We start from the raw sequence: 20,897 nt of genomic DNA, 5'->3' as shown, positions 1-20,897 counted from the left end.
CCCTGGTTCTTACCCTCTAAATGCTTACATTTCCCTCTCACTTACCAGAAAATATGAGAATAAAAATGACCATGTATAGAGTTGCACCACTGAATCTATTTGAATGGTTCTGTTTTTGTATTTTTTTACTTATTTAATTTGAAAAAAATTAGAAAAGTATTAGTTTGAAATTAGAGCAGCTAACACACTGGGGGCAACAAATTAAAAAATTCAAATGGCTAAAAATAAAAACACGAAGTATCTTTCCTTCTAGATAGAAAAGATTGTTTTCTTTCTAGAAAGCCAAAAATAAGGCAACTAATGATTTGAGAATAAAATCAAACATAACTGGTATTCACCACAGCAATGTCTAAATAAATGACCCACATAGCACAAAACTTCCTCATTCACAATCACATATAGTTAAGTTGCTTTTCCCTCAGTTACATAATAGTTGTCTTCAAACAATCTCCTTTTAGAAAACTATCACATTAGTTAAACCTATCTATTCTAACTATGAAGTTATTAATTTCATTTATATAGGCCACACAGGTTTAATTGGCACACTTTACTTAAAAATAAGACAAAATAAGTCACTCTGCTTTAAAAAAAATTATGCTCATCTGTTTTCAAAGAATAATCCCAGATACTTAATTCATTAAAGCAAATTTTCTACCATCAGCAGTGAGCTTTTTAAATGATTACTAACTGTTCACCTGAAGATTATCAATGCTATATGAAGTGTAAATTTGTTTTGCAGATTTGTGTCCATTTTATAACAAGATACAATTTGCACTGAAGAGTTTTTAAAAAGATAACCTACACACATACACTTAATTTGCCTCAAACAACTTCTTTGAAATACAGTATAAACATTTAAGAACCATGACAAAGTTGTGGTTCAAACTTCAACAAAGATTTTCTTGAAACCCAGTACAAAGATTACTGGCTGAAGACCATACCCCAAAGTGACATCAGCAGGAGATTTGATTGTAAGACTCTACCTTTTAAAAAAAGAGCACACTTGGTTATACATGGCTTTTAAACTTGAGCTACAGTTATGCTACAAATCCCCCCACCCTCCCAATCTAAAGTCAGTCATGTAGAGATATGTACATTCTCTGAGCATTGTTTAAGAGTCCTTGGTTTTCCAGCTTTGATGGAGATCTAGAAGGCGTTCAGAAGTCTGTGTGCTTACATTCAGAGCAAGATGAACTTACAAATTCCACTTGCCTCCATTAGTGACAGGCCACAGATCCCAAAGTATGCATGCAAAGCACCTGGATTACTGGCCACTTGGCAAATCCCCCTACAAGGCGATCTTGAGTTGATAAGATGTAATTTCTATTTTTCTCAAAGTTAGTGTATTGGAAAATTTTTAGAAGCTTTAGAGTTGCTCCCACCCAAAAAGAATAACCGGTGTCTACAGGCTTATTAGGTCTTCCACGATAACTATTTTGTTGCCTCATACACCACCTCTTTATCCTGTTCAATTCTTTTTCTGAAAAAACTTCTTCTAGTTTACCCATCAGACATAGTGAGGCAATGGCACAAAAAGTAGATCCTCCATGAGATTCAAGTCCAGCTCCCTGTGCCAGTCCATTGTCATAGGACATACTTCTTCTAATATAGGAGATGGCTTTTTTCATATCCATGCCTGACCGGTTGTTGAGCATATAGCAAATACAGGAAGTACAGTACAAAAATCGCATGTCATTTTCACTGCCTTCAGGTACTGCACAAAAACTCCCATCTTCCAGCTGAAGGGCTCTCAAGCCTGCTAAGCAAGCTTCTTTATTTACTCGGCTTAAGTCGTCTCCAAGAATAAGTAAGCATGAAAGGCCAGTGTAGGTCATTGCAATATGGCCACTATCATAAGGATGAGCTGTTCCAGGAGCCTTTGATGGATTGAACAGAATACCCAGGTATGAAGAGCCTCGGAAACCACAGCGATTTAGATTTGATCTGTCTTCTGTGGGAAAGACCTGCTTGTCTCGAGTGAAGAACAGCGCTCCGGCAAAACCTCGAGGCAGCGCTGGAAAAATCGCACGTGCAGATCCCGCAAGAAATCCAGCCGCTCTCCCTCACCGCTCCCTACTAGCCTCTCCTCCTCAGTGGCCGCCATGCTGCTCCGGAAGCGACGTCGGCCTCGACCTAGATGATGTTATTAAGAGATGGAGTGAGTTTAGATAGAGAAAAAATGTACACCTGAGTCCTGAACCCTTTTTACCCCAAGGTTTAGAGATTAGACAGGATGAAGTACCTGCAAAGGAGATTAAGAAACTAGGTAGAAGGAAAACCTGGAGAGTGTTGTCAACTGAAAATACAATGAGGATATTTTTGTCAATAAGGAGAGAGTCATCAACTGTATGAAATGCTGCTGCTACTTGGGAGGCTGAGGTGGAAGGACCATTTGAATCCAGGAGGTTGAAGCTACAGTGAGCCACTGCCCTCCAGCCTGAGTGACAGAGCAAGATCTTGTCTCCAAAAAGAAACAAAAATGTTGCTGATAATTCAAGCAACATGAGTATGGAAAATTGACCATTGGATTTAGTGATTTGGTCATTGACAGTGTGGTTTCAGGAATGTGGTAGTGATAAGACACTGATTAGATAGGGTTCAAGTGTGAATAAGAGCATAGAAATATAAAAAAGAGTAGATTTGGGAGGCCGAGGCGGGCAGATCGCGAGGTCAGGAGATGGAGACTATCCTGGCTAACACGGTGAAACCCCATCTCTACTAAAAATACAAAAAATTAGCCGGGCGTGGTCACGGGCGCCTGTAGGCCCAGCTACTTGGGAGGCTGAGGCAGGAGAATGGCGTGAACCCGGGAGGCTGAGCTTGCAGTGAGCCGAAATCGCGCCACTGCACTCCAGCCTGGGCAACAGAGCCAGACTCCGTCTCAAAAAAAAAAAAAAAGTATAGAGAACTTTAAAAAGTGTTATCAATGGGGCCAGGCGCTGTGGCTTACGCATGTAATCCCAGCACTTTGGGAGACCGAGGCGGGTGGATCACTAGGTCAGGAGTTCAAGACCAGCCTGGCCAAGATGGTGAAACCCTGTCTCTACTAAAAATACAAAAAAAAAAAAAGCCGGGTGTGGTGGTGGGCGCCTGTAATCCCAGCTACCCAGCTACTCAGGAGGCTGAGGCAGAAAATTGCTTGAACCCAGGAGGCAGAGGTTGCAGTGAGCCGAGATCACGCCACTGCACTCCAGCCTGGGCAACAGAGCAAGACTCCCTCTCAAAAAAAAAAAGTTATAAATGAGTTGTAATAGGTGCTATAAGTCCTATGAGGTTCCACAGCATGAAACATATGAGACAGTATGCTAATGAGTATGATAGAGTAAAGGGGGTACATTTTATAATCCTGAGGAAGGAACACTTGTGGGAGTAATATCCTTGAACAGACTAAAGTGAAGTTAATTCTAGAGTCATCAGGAATAATATCACATAACAATAATAAAACACCAAAAGTCCTCTATTACTTCTTTCCAATTTTTTGTCAACTGTAAATTTAAGAGAAAATATTGATTGATCCTATCCTGAATTTGAGTAAATACAGTTTTTTGTTTTTCTTAATAAAATATGATTTATAATTTTTCCAGAAGACAAACGACTTTAACTTCTGACCCAGTCTATTTGTAGTGTATAAAAAGCTGTATCACTATGTGATACATTTAGAGAAAGGAACTCCTTTTTTTTCTTGATTAGTAATTTTTTTTCTTGTATCAATTGTGTTCACCTGGGGAATATAAATTTATATTTAACTCTTATGCCTGACAAGATGCTGACATTAGTAATGATATATAAATTAACTAATAGTAAGTTTTAAATGGTAATTAAGCCTTGATATAATTTAAAGCAGAAACATCAAGTCAAAAACAAATTCAATTTAGTATACTCTTAAACTCTTTAATGTAAAAGTGTAAGACTTTTCACAAAATGCAATGCTGTGAAAATGAAGCTTTTTTCAATTTTATTTCACTAGTTTATCTCTTTCTTTCTCTGTTTTCATCATTTCTCCCCTGCAGTTGTTTTATGCCACTCTCTCTTTCATGAATTGTGTTTTGCACGATTTTTCTGGCAATGGAAATTTAAACATCTTACTCATTTTTATTGTCCTATTTTAATTGTTGCTGTATTTTTTTCTTATTCCAGATATATTGCATGATTAAATTTCTCAACTAGAAGATATACAACTATAGACTATATTTCACACAAAGACACTGCACATCCTATTACGGAGGAAAAGTGATGATTCTTGGTGTTACCATTTAGACAACAGAGCACAGAGTATTTAGGGAAAGTTATGAATCCTAACATTAAAGAGCAGAATGTTCTTGCCATGTGAAGCATGAAAAGTAATGTGAACATAACCTTCTCTTCTTGTCTATGAAATTGTGTTTCCAATGGCAAAGCTTTCTCAATATCATTACCCTCTGGGGGTTATGCCATGTCCTAAAGTAAAGAGTCTGTACTTTGAAGTCAGCATGGCTTTGGATGACTTTCTTAATAGATCTGAACTTCCAATTTCTCATCAATAAATTATTATCTTTCTCATTGGTTTTAACAGTGATTATACAGGCTGATATATATAAAGTACTTTGCATAAAGAATGGCACATTGTAGAAGGTCATTAGGTATTTTTTTCACTGTAATACAGGTAATAATTTTGATGTTTTAAAATGTGTTTACTCATTCAATAAATCTATTGGGTGCTTACTATGTCCAAACAAATTTCTGAGTACCAGGGTGAGAGTAGTTTAAAAAATAAAAGACAGAAGTTTTTGCTGTCCTGGAGCTAATATTCTAGTTTTTATCTTGACATCATTTTGAATTTTCCTTTCGTTTCCATTTGTGATTGGTCTCTCTAAACTTTTTTCATCTTTTAAGATCTTTTGCACTAAACAGGTTGAGAATTATAGCACATGTAAGTTATTCCATTTTCCCATTAAATGTCAGCATTTAAGATTTTGATACATACTATTTTTTGGTAAAAATGTATTTAGCTCAACAAAGTAAAATAAGTATGGCTATAGCAATTATTTGCCATATAAGGTATAATGGCAGCATAAAAATGTTCATGCATGTGGTCTATGTGAAATTTTGTCTAAGAGAGTTGAAATCAGTCTAGATTCTTAAAGCAGTGGAGAAAAACAGATTTCTATTTATTTTCTCCCCAACTTGTGGGTAGATAATTTCTTTTAAAGTATCAACCTCAAACAAACATTATATGACATAGCTTTTTGCCTGTTGGATCTTTTTATAATTTGAGTTTATGCTTATTTTCTCATTCATAGTGAGGATACAGAAATATTTTTATGATATGCCTAAGTGAAAAGATTTGCCTCTAACTTTTTTTCTAATGAAAAATAAGCAAGACTTACAAAAAAAATCTTCTTCTTACCAGGCTCTTTGAGGGCAAAGGTTGCTTCTCATCTCATTTATTTTGCCTTACGCATTGCCCTTTCTCACTTGAATTGCTTGCATGGAACTATTCATTGTCTTCACTTCCCTGACATATACTCAGAAGGCATCTTCATTTGGGACCATTTTGAATTGATCCTCCATGCTTACCTCTTACTCAGAGCATATTTTTAGCTTGGTCTATCCTTTTTTTTTTTTTTTTTTTTTTTTTTTTTTTTTTTTTGAGATGGAGTCTTGCTCTGTCTCTCAGGCTGGAGTGCAGTGGCAAGACCTCGGCTCACTGCAAGCTCTGCCTCCTGGGTTCACGCCATTCTCCTGCCTCAGCCTCCCGAGTAGCTGGGACTACAGGTGCCCACCACCACGCCCGGCTAATTTATTGTATTTTTTAGTACAGATGGGGTTTCACCCTGTTAGCCAGGGTGGTCTCGATCTCATGACCTTGTGATCCGCCTGCCTCGGCCTCCCAAAGTGCTGGGATTACAAGCGTGAGCCACTGCGCCCAGCCTTTCCTTGGTCTATCCTATCCACACATGTTCCAACAGATGAGGTCATGAGGTTTACCCTAAGCTACATGACCTGCTCGGCTTAATAGTTCTCTAATAGTCATCATTGAAATTGCATGTAAACTGGGTTGTCACAAAGAGGTATTTTATGCAGCAATCAAAATTTGGTAATACATCATAATACTTAATACATTTGAGCATTCTTGGACTTAAAATCTTTATTTTTTATTTTTTTACTCCAGGCTACACTTTCTGCCCTAAACACAATGAGTCTGGCACACCTTTGCATAACAGTGGCTGGTAGGAGTCACATTTCTCTAGGTTTTGTAACAGATTCTGAAGGGAAATAGATGAAAAAAGCATGCCAGTGAATTTAATATACTGACAGGCTCATGTCTTCTCTTACTATTTACTGTGTTCTTGTACTTTGAATTAGCAAATCTTAAAATTTCTGTATCTGATATGGCAAGCTCATTCAGGGAACCAATTTTTGATCAGTTTGCGCCTGGAATAAAGCTAGACATGAGAGATAACAAAGTTTAAGATGCTTAGAGACCACTGAAAAAATATGTATTTATTTTTCTTTGCCTTACTTTCTACTCCAGTTTGCTTTCATCATTATATGGTGAGCCCGGGACAAGAAAACCTTGGTAAAAGTTCTTTTTCTTCTTCAGGATGATAAAAAAATCTCTTTTTACTTTTAAAAGTTAGATCTAATACATTATATTTGCATGTTAATAGGCTATCATAAGTTCCCCTAGGAAATTTGCAGATTTCTCATGAAACCTAGAAAAAGGCTAAATATTTTGTACTCATAATTTTTTCTTGTTCTATTTGTTAATCTATTCATGTATTTACTTTTTATGGATATGCAAGAGTTGTACATATTTATATAGTACATGTCTTATGTATCTATAACAAGTAAATGTGATATTTTGATACATGCATACCATGTGTAAAAATCAAATCACCGTATTTAGGTTATCCATCACCACAAAGGTTTATTATTTATTTGTTTTAGGAACATTTCAAATATTCTCTTTTGGCTATTTTGACATATACAATAAATTAGTAACTAGTCACCTTACAGTGCTATTGAACTCTAGAACTTATTTCTTCTACCTAATTGTATGTTTGGTCCCATTAACCAAATAAGCCCCGCACAGTTCCATGATTACTCTCCAGAGCTATTTTCTCCAGTTAGCAATATAAGTACATGCAGTTGAGAAAGGGTATTTTCAAAGTGGTATTAGATTCTACCCTTATTGAAATTTGAAACTTCCTAACATCTGTATTCTTAGTGTCTCGTGGAATCTGAGCTACAAATTGTGAAATGTATTCTGGCTTTGTACACATATATGGCATCTCACTGTTTACCACCTGTTGTAGTGCACCAATATTGTAAAGGTTTGCTGGCAAAGCCCTGCGTTTCTTTTTCCCTGGTATTACCCTTTGTGTTTATCTGTACCAACCACCTGGCACTCTCCTGCTTTCACAAAAAAACAGGGTGGGTCCATCCTCAAAATAAGCCTCCCTGTTACCCAGAAGACAGATGAAATAGTGTCCTCTCACAGATGGTCTGTGATGTATACCTTATCTGAATATCTAATCATGACAAGTAGTCAGGGATTAACTACAATTTGCCAGAATCAACTTAACTTGTGACACAAACTTATGCTTTAACAGCAAAAAAGTATAAAAAGATTATTTCAAGATGACAAAAGCTTTGGCAACTATACCTTGTATAAAATATGTGTTTCACAATTGTATTTCATTTTATTGCCCCATGTGTAAACAGTTCAAATGTGTGAATGCAATTAGGAAATATTTCTTTCATAATAAAAACAGTGTTTTATGATTGCACTTTAAAAAATGCTAGTTAAAATGTTTAAGCATTTCATAAATGCTCAATTTAAAATAAACATTTTAATCCTTTGGAATGATGAGGTTACAATGCTTAAGCATTTCATAAGTGTTTACTCTAAAAGGAATATTTTAACCATTTAAGATGGTTTCACAAAAAATATTTTGGGGTTTTAAAATACTTTTTCAAACAAGACAAACATAAAGTTATAGCTAAAATCTCAACAGTATGGTGTTTGATTTGAGAGACTGAAGGTATTTTTTTCATTTGGTTTTACTGAATGATTCATCAGCTATGCCGTAAAACTTAGAAATATCAACTCTTGGGCTCATAAGAACATTTATTATCTTCATTGTCACTAGTTATTACTTGAGATATTGCAATCTAACTTTTTCTTCAAAAGAATGTGTTTTTCTAAACATATTCAACCCAGCCTAGATAAAATTCGTGCATTTTTTTTTGTAAAGTACAACTTGTTCTGCTAATATCTCCAGCAAATTTTTTCTTGAAGTTAATTTATATGTAAATACTTTTACAACATGAATTTCACCCTAATTGACATTTCTTATAAGACAAGAAAATGCATAAATTTTCCTTAACTTTTACTAGCATCTATTCCCCAGAATACTCCAATTACTTATGAATAATATTTCAGTTCTGTATTAAAAATTTCTCTGTAAAGCTTGCACTTTGATTATAGACATAGGTTGGTTTGACTGACCAGAATGCTTCCTTCATTATTTTGATAAAATAATGGTAGTTTTTCTTTGGAGAATTACCCCTTACCTGTTTTGTTTTGTTTTGTTTTTGAGACAGAGTCTTGCTATGTCACTCAGGCTGGAGTGCAGTGGCACGATCTCGGCTCACTGCAACCTCCACCTCCCAGGTTCAAGCTATTCTCCTGTCTCAGCCTCCTGAGTAGCTTGGATTACAGATGTGTGCCACCACGCCTGGCTAATTTTTGTATTTTGGGTAGAGACGGAGTTTCGCCCATGTTGGCCAGGTGGGTCTCAAACTCCTGATCTCAAATGATCCACCTGTCTCGGCCCCTGAAAGTGCTGGAATTACAGGCATAAGCCACTGCGCCCAGCCACTTCCCTGTTCTTAATCCATTGGTTTCAAAACCTGACAGCCTAGCTTCAGAGTTGAGCATATTACCTAGGTCATTCTGTTTCTTGACATCTATGACTAATTAATATGTCATAAACATGACCCAAACTACACAAAATTAGTATCAGTTTTAAAATTTTGACTGGAAATGCCTGAAATAAATTATTTTGGGGGGGCAAGGTTCAGGCAGAAAGGCAAGGAGTGTAGAATTTTAGAGTTTGTTGTGGTCATATTTACCAACATTAGATGTGAGATTTTATTATTCAGAATGCTTTGATGTATCAAAACCTCAAAATGCTGCAAATGAGAAATCAAAACATTCATGGATTGAATATATACCTTGATTTTGTGGCTCCAATTTACTAAAAAAGCAGTCTGGCCAGTCCAGGAAATATGTCATTTCTCACTATTCCCAGCACATCAAGTTTTTCCTCACATTAAGGTAATGTTTCAGCATGTGCTTATTTTGTTTTTGAATATAATGGTGCATGGCTGTTTGGGCTCTCAGAATTTTTTAAGCCATTAATTTTATCTCAGGTCTTTTTTGCATTCCACACCTTCCTGCATACTAACTATGTGTGTAAATTTCTCTTAAAATCACATAAATTTTCACTTAAAATCGTTACCAGTCCAAATCAATTCATTCTTCCTCATGATATATATTCCTTTTCTATTACCTCAGAAATAAGTTAATAAAATACTTTACTGTTATCATTTATTTCTGATTTTAAAGTAATGATACAATAGATTTAGATCCTCATTTTAGCCATCATTTTATCATGATCATGTACCACTGAACTTAAAAGTTGGAAAAAAAGCAATCTAAATTTCCTCTGAGTTCCAATCCCATGTAATTTATAAAATTTTGGAAGAACACAGGTAGGTACTCAGAGTAATCAACTTAGCTTTGGAAGAAGAATTTAATTTTTTATTATCTGCCACAACCATAGCCTGGTGAATTGATTTAAATCATTGAGCTATAATTGCTTTTTGAAGATTTTTTATTTTTCCCCTTCTTGTGAAGTAGTAATTAACAAAATGTAAAAATCTAAATTCAATATATAATTTCATGTTGTAAAATAAAGGTTACACATGAAATATAGTTAATGGTCAAATAAATTCTTTGTTAAGATTGGGGACCTTTGCAATTTGTGAGAAACATTCACACACACACAAAGTCTGTAAACAAAGATAAAATGTTTTTGCTGAATAATGTAATTGTCATTTCCTTCTCCCTTATTGAAAGAGAGTTGTCTGTTTACCTGGATTGTTGCTTAAATCTGCCACAAATTTGTTACTCAAAACCTTATTTATTATATTATAGCAAATAGGGTAATAATTACTGTCAGAGAAGGGGACATACTTTTTGTAACTCTTTACATTTTTCTTAAAATACAAATTCTGTTATATAAATTTTGATTTTGAATCTTTTAATTATCTTTTCACTACCTCCCACACATCCTCTAAGTTTTCTTTGTCTTTTTCAACTTCAGTATACAGATTTCAGCAATACTGTAATTTTTTACTGAGTACTTAACATATATAAGAAAAAGATACTTTACAATTTCCACATGCTGTAATGAAATATGTTGAGCTTAGTTTATGTTAACTGCATCTAGTTCTTGTTTGATTTCTTCTTTTTTCCTCTAAAGTTATATTTTATCTTGCAAGTTGTGTATGTGTATTAGTTATGTATTTTTTTAACAAATTATCCAAAATCTTAGTGGATAAAGCAGCAAACATTTATAATCTCACAGTTTCCATGAGTCAGAAATTCAGAGAATGCTTAGCTGCATTGTCTGTGTCTGAGTATCTCACAAGGCTAAAATCAAGGTGTCAGTTGGGCTATCATTATCCCAAGGTTCAACCAGTGATGAGTCCACTTTTATAGTGACTCAAGTAGCTGTTGGTGGGACTCAGTTCCTCTATGGCTATTCTTAATTGGTGGTTGGCAAGAGGCCTACTTCACTGTTTTACCACATGGATGTTACCCATAAAGCATCTCACAACATGGAAGCAGCTTCGACAGGGCTAATAAATAAAAAGGCAAAAAAGAATGTGCAAGAAAAAAGTCAAAGGCTTTTGTCATCTAGACTTGGAAGTGATTAAGCTCAAGTGTGATTTATCTCAAGCCAACTATCAAGCTGAAAGGACAGGATATGAATGTTAAGAAAAGGGGATCACTGAAAGCCATTTAGGAAACTGCCTACAAATTACGTGGATATGGATGTCTTATGAAAATAAAATTCCTTGTCTTAGAGTGGTGTCTTTTTACTTTCTTTTTCTTTTTTTCTACATCTAATATTTTAGAACCCAAAACATGGGGATAAAGACAAATTTTAGCATCTTATCCTTAATATTTAAGAGCACAGCATATGTCATGTTGAGGATGCTACTATGCCTTTACATTATGTTGGAACGTGTATATTCATCTCTGGCTCTCTTTTTTTCTCTCAAGTGATGGTGATTTATAATGTCTAGAATAAAGTATACTTAGAAACCAAATTAAAACTGTATTTTATCGTATTCGTGTAAGCTTACTAAAGTATTACTAAATACTCCTGTTTGCATCTTCATCATCTCCAAACTTTTTTCTCCTACTATGGCATCTTTTCATATCTGCATGAACCAAATGTGGCTTTTGAAATAGGAAATTTTGGATGGAATGATAATCCACTATGAAGGAGTCATATAGTTAATGTAAGGAGAAGGGCTGACTTACAAGACCTAAATATATTTTGAAATTCTTCAACACTACTATACCTTCTCCTTAATGTACCCAGAACATATGTCTCAGATTTCAATAGTCCTTGGAGACACATTTTCCTCAAATACCTGAATAAAAAGACAAACCTACAGTCTTACTTTATTATATATAAGAACTTAATAATTTACCAGGTATTCAAAGATACCCAGGAACATTTATCTTCTTCAAAATATTTCCTGATTTTCACTTGCCATTCCATTTCCCATCTGGATCCAGATCAGAACCTTTACCTACTTTTCTGCAGGTTACTCACTCCTGGCTTTCTTCGTGCTTGTGTGGCTCTCTTTTAAACACTTCACACTGAGTTGTGAACACCTATCCCTTCTTTTTTCAAAAGGTCTTTTTTCCCTTCTTTTTTCAGGAGGCAAGGAAGGGGGAGGCAGTAGGAAGGACTGAACAGAGAGGAAGACGTGCAAAATACTCATTTGGAACAATGGGAGATTGAATAGACCGGACAAAGAATGATTAAAGTGAGGACTGCTGGCATGGCCCTGTTTTCCTCCAGCCATGTTTAGTTGCATCGTTGTGGCATGGAATAGATGGAGAGCTGGGTTTATCCAGGGCTCCCATCTTACTAAGCAGATAGGAGGTGACAGGGAGGTGGGTGAGTTGAGGAGGTGTGCAAGGGACCAATGAGAATGGTTGGCCATGGAGTTTAAGCTGGCTCACTAGAGAGGGAAAAGTCATAAAGGAAGGAAGAAACAGTGAACAGGTAGTAAGATCTTGATTGGAGGTGCTGGTAAGGTTGCAGGAGTTTTGTTTCAGGGCAGTACAGGGAGTAACCTGGATAGCTAGGAGGTGGTGGTCAGAGTGGGCTACTGTGGGGTTTGCAGTCCTTGGACCTGACAAGGTCTAAGGTCTGATCATGGAGGGAGGGGGAAGCTGAGGTAGGGCAGAGGACAGGAGTGGGCTTCATGAGATCAAAAGGATGTTAGAAAGATTATCTACCCAGATACTGACATCTCCATGAAGTAAGAGGCCTAGTGTGAAGAAGTTACAACATCTTAAGCTCTTCAGGGATAAGGGAATCATGTGCCACGTGGGTAGCCTCCCCAGTCTAGCACCCAGTATATAGCCTATGCAGAATGAATACCTGAGGGCTGCTGGGGGCGAAAACAAGGTCCCTATGACAGGACCTGAAGCCTGGGGGTCTCGGTGACAGGAGTGGGCCTAGTTTTTAGGTGTAGAATTGAGCCTTGCGTGCACTGGTGGGATCTTATTGAAAGGAACCCCTCCAAGACTAGAGGAAGATGCATCCTGACAATGTAGGCTCTGTAGGCGTCCCAAGTACCTGGGCTGGGGGTTAGATGAACTCCAAGGCATTTCCTCAGGTGGCAATGGGAGGATCCCTGGGAAGGCAAAGCTGTGCAGGAAGAAAATGGCAAGATGCTACATTCCCTCAGGGAAAGCCCCTTTCCCGGGAGCAGGGAAGGCGAGGTAGTTTAGGCTGGGTCAGTTTGTCCCTGCCCTCAGAGTCTGTTGGTCCTGGAAAAAGAAGGCCTTATTTTATTTATTTATTTTTCTTTGAGACAGTGTCTTGCTCTGTCGCCCAGGCTGGAGTGCAGTGGCTCGATCTCAGCTCACTGCAACCTCCGCCTCCAAGGCTCAAGCGATCGTTCTGCCTTAGCCTCCAGAGTAGCTGGGACCACAGGGACCACAGGCGCCCGCCAGGACGCGGGCTTGCTTGCTTTTATTTATTTATTTATTTATTTATTTATTTATTTATTTATTGAGAGAGAGCCGTAGCCTCCCTATGTTGCCCAGGCTGGTCTTGAACTCCTGGGCTCAAGCGATCCTCCCGCCTCGGCCTCCCAAAGGGATGGGATTACAGGCATGAGCCACCGCTTCCGGCCAAAAGAGGGCTTTAGGGCACCCCCAGAACGCGAGATCTCCCTCATCTGTCATCTTTAAAGAGGAGGAAGTGGACTCCCAGTCCAGCCATAGTCCATTCGTCCCGGGCACGGTCACTCCGGGGTGGCCAGGACCAAATGCGCCTCCTTCTGGCTTTTGCACCGCACCAACTAATCCGCGACAGGCCGCACAGCTGCTCTGGCCTTCGGGGAGGACTCCTGGAGCGCGGTGTACACTGCTCCGGAGTCCCTCCGCAGGAGTTGAGGCAGCGAGTTCCGAGGGCGGGGTGGGGCGGAATCCGGAGGCACGCGGACCCGGTGGAACGCACTGCGCAGACGGCGCCGGCGCCTGCACTCAGCTGTTGACGAGTCTTTCTTCCAGCTCTACCCTGAAAGTCCTCCAGGCACCGGTCTTTTTTTTCTGCCTTTTGTTTCCCTCCCGGCGAGTCGGCGCGACAGTGAATTTCCGTTTCCCGCGGTGTCCAAGCGGACCTGAGGAGTTGCAGTTGTGAGCAGGTTCGGTGGTGCCGCGGGCTGGGGTAGGCGGCGGTGGGGTCCCTGGCTCTGGGGCACTGGGAAGATGGCGAGTCGTGCGCGTGGGAAGGTCCTCCGGCTCATTCTTTGCTCCCCAGGAGCAGCATATTTCGCATCTGCCAGAGGTGTGCCCGGGGGTCGTTGGGAGTGGGACGGGGTGAATCCCTGCAGAGAGCCCGGACGGGGAGGGAAGGTGTCGGGGAGACGTGGTTTCCTGGCGACGTGGTCCCGGCAGGCGACTTAGACCTGAGCCGAATGTGTTGACCCCAAATTGTGCTTTTCCCACCAAGAAGAAAAGGGAGAGAAACATTAGGACAAGTTCGGAACTAAAATATAGTAGAGAAGCAACATAATCTCTGAAATCACACAGCTATTCGGTTTCAAAGAGTTCCTAGTGCCCAGCTCTCCTAACTCCCGGCTGGTGTTCCTTGACATTATGGTGATATATAAAGACTTTCTATTTCCGCTCGTGTGTGTGTCTGTGGGAAGCCTCTGACTCACCTCTGTGCCCCAGTAGCACCCTGTGCAGCCTTGCAATGTAGCCCTTATTGCATGGCACGAAAGATACTAGTTTGGATTCTCTGCAAGTCAGATCATAGGTATATCCATTTACTGGCACAGTGGCTAGCACATCATAGACAGACACAAACATTTATTAAACGGAATTAATACAGGACCTTAATTGAATGAAGTGGCACCCTGCCCCGCTGTTTTTCAATCAAGCTGTCAGATTTTATGCAGCCCGATATTCTAAAAAAAAAACTCACTAATTCAGTGATTACCAATTTATTGGCCACAGATTCCCAGGTACCTCAGAAATCACTGGAAGGGTCTCTGTAAGTCCATAGGGTCTCCAGGCATCATTTAGAACCAGTCATATCTCACACATGCAGATATTGCTATTTTTCAAATGTGTGTAGATGAGTTGTAATTTAGGAGTTTTGCAGAGTCAACAGGTACTAAAAGTAATACTGTGATCATGTTGGAAGTTCATAAAAGCATTTTAAATTTTTTATTAAAATTTAAGTTTTGGTTTAAGTTAGGAAACCACTTCATTACATTAGTCCAGTCAATATCTAGGTCTGAGCTGTCTAGTATGGTAGCCTCATGTGACTATTTAGAGTTGGAATGAAATTAATTAAAAATTCATTTTTTTCAGTTTCTCTAAGTACATTTTCAGTAACCACATGTGGCTAATGGCTAAATGGCGGAAAAGTACAGATACAGAATATTTCTATCCTTGCAGAAATAGATACTGATGATGTTGACACTTAAGACGAATAAAAAGTAACTTAATCATAAAGTGTAATCTTAGCAGAAGTAACTCATCTGATTTATAGCATAACAGAGATAAATGAAATTGGGGAGGGTTAAGCAGTTTCTACCCTTGTTCAGTGAACAAATACATCATGTCTTCATAAAGAAATAAATGAAATTTAATGTTTTTCCCTGGGTATTGCCTGGATTGTAAAATGCTTCTCCCACCTCCTTACCCCAACCTTCTTCCTTGTAGGTTAGAGTTACTTGTTATTGGTAAATAGCCACTATGGAGACTAAGGACCAGAAGAAACAAAGAAAGAAAAACAGTGGACCCAAAGATGAAAAGAAAAAGAAGCGGCATCTGCAGGATCTCCAGCTAGGAGACGAAGAAGATGCCCAGAAGAGAAATCCCAAAGCTTTTGCAGTTCAGTCTGCTGTGTGGATGGCTCGATCCTTTCACAGGTATGTTTAGCTACAGTCTGATGCTTCTTTCATTGATTCTTTTTAAATAGTAGGAGCCTCTCACAGGTCACATTTGGATTCACAAGTCTAGTCCAGCTCCAAAGGACATGGAGATGCATGCTGTGTGGCTTTTACTAAAACGTGAGAAGACTTCCCATAGAAGCTGCCTTGCCTCCAGCATCTGCACACTGGTTGGTGTTTCTTGCCCAAGATACAAGAATTTATAGAATTTGATTCTTCCTAAACTTTAAACTGTTTCTATGGTGATAAGTGTGCTTTTTCCCACTGAATATGTTTTACAAAGTTGTAATATAAAATACAAAAATTACAATATTTAATACTAACATAGCTTTATTGAGTGAGTCCTTATGATATTCTTAGCAGTGTACTTTAAACATTATTCAACTAAATCCTTCCAGCAGCCTTACCAGAGTAGGAATCATTCTTGCCCTCTTTTTATGGACAAGAAAACTGAGGTCAAGAAAACAAGTTACCTCCAATCGTATAACCAGCAAGTAGGAGAGCCAAATTTAACTCCAGAGCCTCTGCTCTCATCTGTTATGATGCACTGCCTCAGTATTTACCTTTTGGTTTTTAAAAAATTATTAAAATCACTCATAAAACAGTCAGATTTAAGGAGTGTTTAATTTTCAACTCTCTATACTATTGAAGTTATCTTGTTACATCTTTATTGAACAGCAGTTATTTGGATGGGGCTCAAAAGTTAACAAGTTAATTGACAAGTTAATTATATTTATATATTGTCTGTTATACTCTATGAAATATACGAAAGTACTCATATCTATAAGTATATTTTAAAAGTCTACTTTTACTCTATTTTGAAAGTGAGTTTACTTTTTTGTTTGTTTGTTTTTTTTAAATGAATAGGACTCAGGATTTGAAGACAAAAAAGCATCGTATTCCAGTGGTTGATCGAACTCCATTAGAGCCCCCACCAATAGTGGTAGTGGTGACGGGGCCTCCAAAGTTGGAAAGAGCACTTTGATATAATGCCTCATTCAGAACTTCATTGGCAGAAGTTGACTGAGATCAGAGGCCCTGTGATGATCGTTTCAGGTAGGGGATGCCACCACAGACATAGAGTTGGCATGGCTGTTGTCATCTGAGGGACATGCGTGTGTTTGTTGTTTTCTTCAGTGGAACATGTTAAATTTTGTCATATCATGTTACTTCTCTTATACTTTTACTAAGTTAGCTATAACTTCAGAAAAGGGTAAGTTCCCAGAGATAAGGATGTGATACATATCTTATCCTGACTGCTGTATGGCTTTGCCAAGCATGTTCCTTGGAAGGGCGTAGCAGGCCTAGTCACTGTGAACATATCATTTAACAAATAGCATGTACCTCCTATGTGCCAGGTGCACATGCTTGCCCTTACGAAGCCACATGCTGGTGGAAGTGCGCGTTTTCTCTTTTTCCTGTGAGAATTTGCCTGCTTTGGGAGATGGCGACCTTTCCAAGTGTGAGGGAAGATGAAACAAACTTCCAGTGGTAGAATGGCAATGTACACTCTGAAATCTCTTGTTATTGCAATAATATAGTTGGATTGAGGCTTTTCTTTATCTTTGGAGCATCCATATTTTCTTTTCCTTTTTTTTTTTTTGAGGCAGAGGCTTGCTTTTTTTGATTTTTGTACACATGGCACCTCTCTTCTTTTTTTTTTTTTTTTTTTTTTTTGAGATGGAGTCTCACTCTGTCACCCAGGCTGGAGCGCAGTGGCATGATCTCGGCGGCTCACTGCAAGCTCTGCCTCCCAGGTTGACACCATTCTCCTGCCTCAGCCTCCCAAGTAGCTGGGACTACAGGCGCCTGCCACCACGCCTGGCTAATTTTTTATATTTTTAGTAAAGACGGGCTTTCACCATGTTAGCCAGGATGGTCTTGATCTCCTGACCTCGTGATCCACCTGCCTCAGCCTCCCAAAGTGCTGGGATTACAGGCGTGAGCCACCACACCCGGCTGGATGTTGGTTTTTATCAAAAGCCTTTTCTGCATCTATTGAGATAATAATGTGGTTTTTGTCTTTAGTTCTCTTTATGTGACAAATCACATTTATTGATTTCTGTATGTTGAACCAACCTTGCATCCCAGGGATAAAGCCTACTTAACTGTGATGGATAAGCTTTTTGATGTGCTGCTGGATTCAGTTGCTGAGTTTTGTTGAGAATTTTTTCATCAATGTTCATCAAGGATATTCGCCTGAAGTTTCCTTTTTTTATTGTGTCTCTGCCAGGTTTTGGTATCAGAATGATTCTGGCCTCCCATAATGAGGTATGAAGGAGAAGGAGTCCCTCCTCCTCAATTTTTTGGAATAGTTTCAGCAGGAATGGTACTAGCTCTTCTTTGTTCATCTGGTAGAATTCAGCTGTGAATCTGTCTGGTCTTGGGCTTTTATTTTTTTTAATTTTTTTTATTTTTTGGTAGGCTATTTGTTACTGATTCAGTTTCAGAGCTCATTCACTATTGGCCTCTTCAGGGATTCAAAATTTCTTCCTGGCTCAGTCTTGGGAGGGTGTATGTGTTCAGGAATTTATCCATTTCTTCTAGATTTTCTTGTGTGTGGATAGAGGTATTCATAATATTCTCTGATGGTTATTTGTATTTCTTTGGAGTCAGTGGTAATATCTCCTCCATTGTTTCTGATTGTGTTATATATGGATTTTCTCTCTTATTAGTCTAGCTGGCAGTGTTTCTATTTTATTGATTTTTTTGCAAAAAGCCAACTCCTGGATTCATTGATCTTTTGAATACTTTTGTGTTTCAATCTCCTTCAGTTCAGCTCTGATTTTGGTTATTTACTGTCTTCTGCTGGCTTTGGGGCTGGTTTTTTGTTGGTTCTTTTGTTATTTTAGTTGTGATGTTAGGTTGTTAAATTGAAATATTTCTAACTTTTTGTTGTGGGTATTTAGTGCTGTAAATTTCCATCTTAACACCGCCTTGGTTGTGTCCCAGAGATTCTGGTATGTTGTATCTTTTTTCTCATTCGTTTCAAAGAACTTCTTAATTTTGGCCTTAAGTTCATTATTTACCTAAAAGTCATTTAGCAGCAGGTTATTCTATTTTGAATTGAACGTTTATGAAATGCTTAAACATTTTAACTAGCCTTTTTTAAAGTGCAATGAGAACTATTAACAAAGAGATAATAGATACATGAAATGATGCTTATCAATTTACCTAACTTTGCATTTTTCTGTCACTACTATTTTGTGGGAGTCTAAGTCTCTTTGAAGGTCTCTAAGAACTTGCTTTATGAATCTGGGTTCTCCTGTTTTGGATGCATAAATATTAATATTTAGAATAGTGAAGTTTTCTTGTTCAATTCAACACTTTATCATTATGTAATGCCCTTCTTTGTGGGCCAGTCCCAGAGAAAGCCTGTTATATTTCACTCAATTTTCTTGGAAACCTCTCTTGTTTAAAGTGTATTGGGACCCAGGTGCTATGAGATATATTCTTATTCCCCACCTCCAAAATATGTAAATTATTGATACTGTTAAAAGAAAAACTTTAGACAAATTTAAGAGAGTTTACTTGAGAAAAGAAAAAAAATGATTTGCAAATCAGCCCTTAGAATCAAAGAAATTTCAGAGAGACTTTGGCACTGTCACATGGTCAAATATCTATGGGAAAAAAATGTAATGTGCAGAAACCGAAACTGAGGTACAGAAATAGCTGGATTGGTTACAGCTCAGCATTTGCCTTATTTAAACAAGGTTTAACCAGTTGGCCGCCTATGAGTGGTTAAAGTATAGCTACTGGGATTGGCTGAGACTAAGCTGTTGTTACGGGGACACATACTACTAAACTTAGACTTTTAGTTTGTTTACCTGCTAAGTATGTGAGTATGGAGATTTTTCAGGCTAGATTTTAGTTTTATTTAGTAATACATTATGGGATCTGAAGGACACTTTTGTAAAGGTTGAAACAAACATATTTTATGCACATTTCCATTTCCGACAAAAGAAAAATGCTCCTTTAGCTCTGCTAAGTGTGACAGTTTCTAAATTAAAAGAACATTATTTACATCTGAATTGTTAATTCTAATATTAATTTCAAGTATTAGTAATATAATCATTTTTCACTAAGCCTTCCCTTTTATGCCCGTTTACACTTTCAAATCTAATTATATTCCATTTTCATTTTAAAGGTCAAGCCCCAACTGTTTCATGGTGTGCCTTCTTTCTAATTAAGTATTTGAGACCAATGGGAGTCAGGCTGGAACTGTATCATGTCAATTTTCACAAGCTGACATTCACAGTAAAAGCAGTTCTTGATTATTTCCCTAACACCTTTGATGTTAAGGGAAAAAAAAGCAACAACACTGAGCTGTGTATATTCCCTCCTCATGCTCCTGGGTGAGAAATCATAGTTAGTAGCTGCTGATCTTGGAAATCAGAGTTTCGGCTACATTGCTAGCAATAACCTAAATCAATACAGAATAACAACACAAGCCAGTATGTGGTAAGTCATGAAAAATAGATCCGTAGTGATATCAATTGAAAATGATACAGAAAAACCATATTATCTAGAAAGAAAAATACAATTTTATAACACTCTTGGTCCTGAATAGTTTTAACTATGGTACACAAAGCAAGCAAGCAGCAAATTACAGATAAAGATGACTGTTACTTTCTTTCTACTGTTAACACCCTCCGGTAATAGATTGTAACAGAATGACTATTTGGAGGGTTAAGCATTGGGAGATGTCCCTAATTACATAGCATGTTTGGTAACATCATCACATTTTAATTTGCATAGTTTTGCTGTTTTTGAAACTGCATTTATGAGATTTTGGGGAACAGGGTTAAATGGTGACAGAATAGTGTCCTTTGTGAGTATGTGAAATGGAATAATTGGGATAAATAAATAGGGTTTATGTTTCATCTTCACTTCATCTCCAAGAAGTGAAGCATTATTTGTACCATTCCTTACATTTTATATATTTTAGGAATTTATAAGGTTCTTGTTTAAAGTAGGGTAGTAATTGGAACATGTTTAATATGAGCAATTTTGACCAACTCTCTTATTTTTACATATATTTTATATATATATATATATATATATATATAAAACGTTGTGAGAATTATGTAGACATTTAAGACTTCTTTTTTCAGGCTTTG

At 37.8% G+C, this 20,897-nt stretch overlaps 2 pseudogenes; one reads left to right on the top strand and one right to left on the bottom strand.

Annotated features, from left to right (window-relative positions):
- Nucleotides 1-884: 884 nt before the first annotated feature.
- Nucleotides 885-2,104, bottom strand: LOC100613580 (geranylgeranyl transferase type-1 subunit beta-like; annotated as a pseudogene).
- An 11,380-nt stretch (nucleotides 2,105-13,484) lies between these two features.
- On the top strand, nucleotides 13,485-20,790 carry LOC107966512 (ribosome biogenesis protein BMS1 homolog; annotated as a pseudogene).
- Nucleotides 20,791-20,897: the final 107 nt, after the last annotated feature.

The sequence above is a fragment of the Pan troglodytes genome, chromosome 8 (assembly GCF_028858775.2).
Source record: "Pan troglodytes isolate AG18354 chromosome 8, NHGRI_mPanTro3-v2.0_pri, whole genome shotgun sequence".
NCBI lineage: Eukaryota > Metazoa > Chordata > Mammalia > Primates > Hominidae > Pan > Pan troglodytes.
This window is presented reverse-complemented; position numbering and strand designations above follow the sequence as displayed.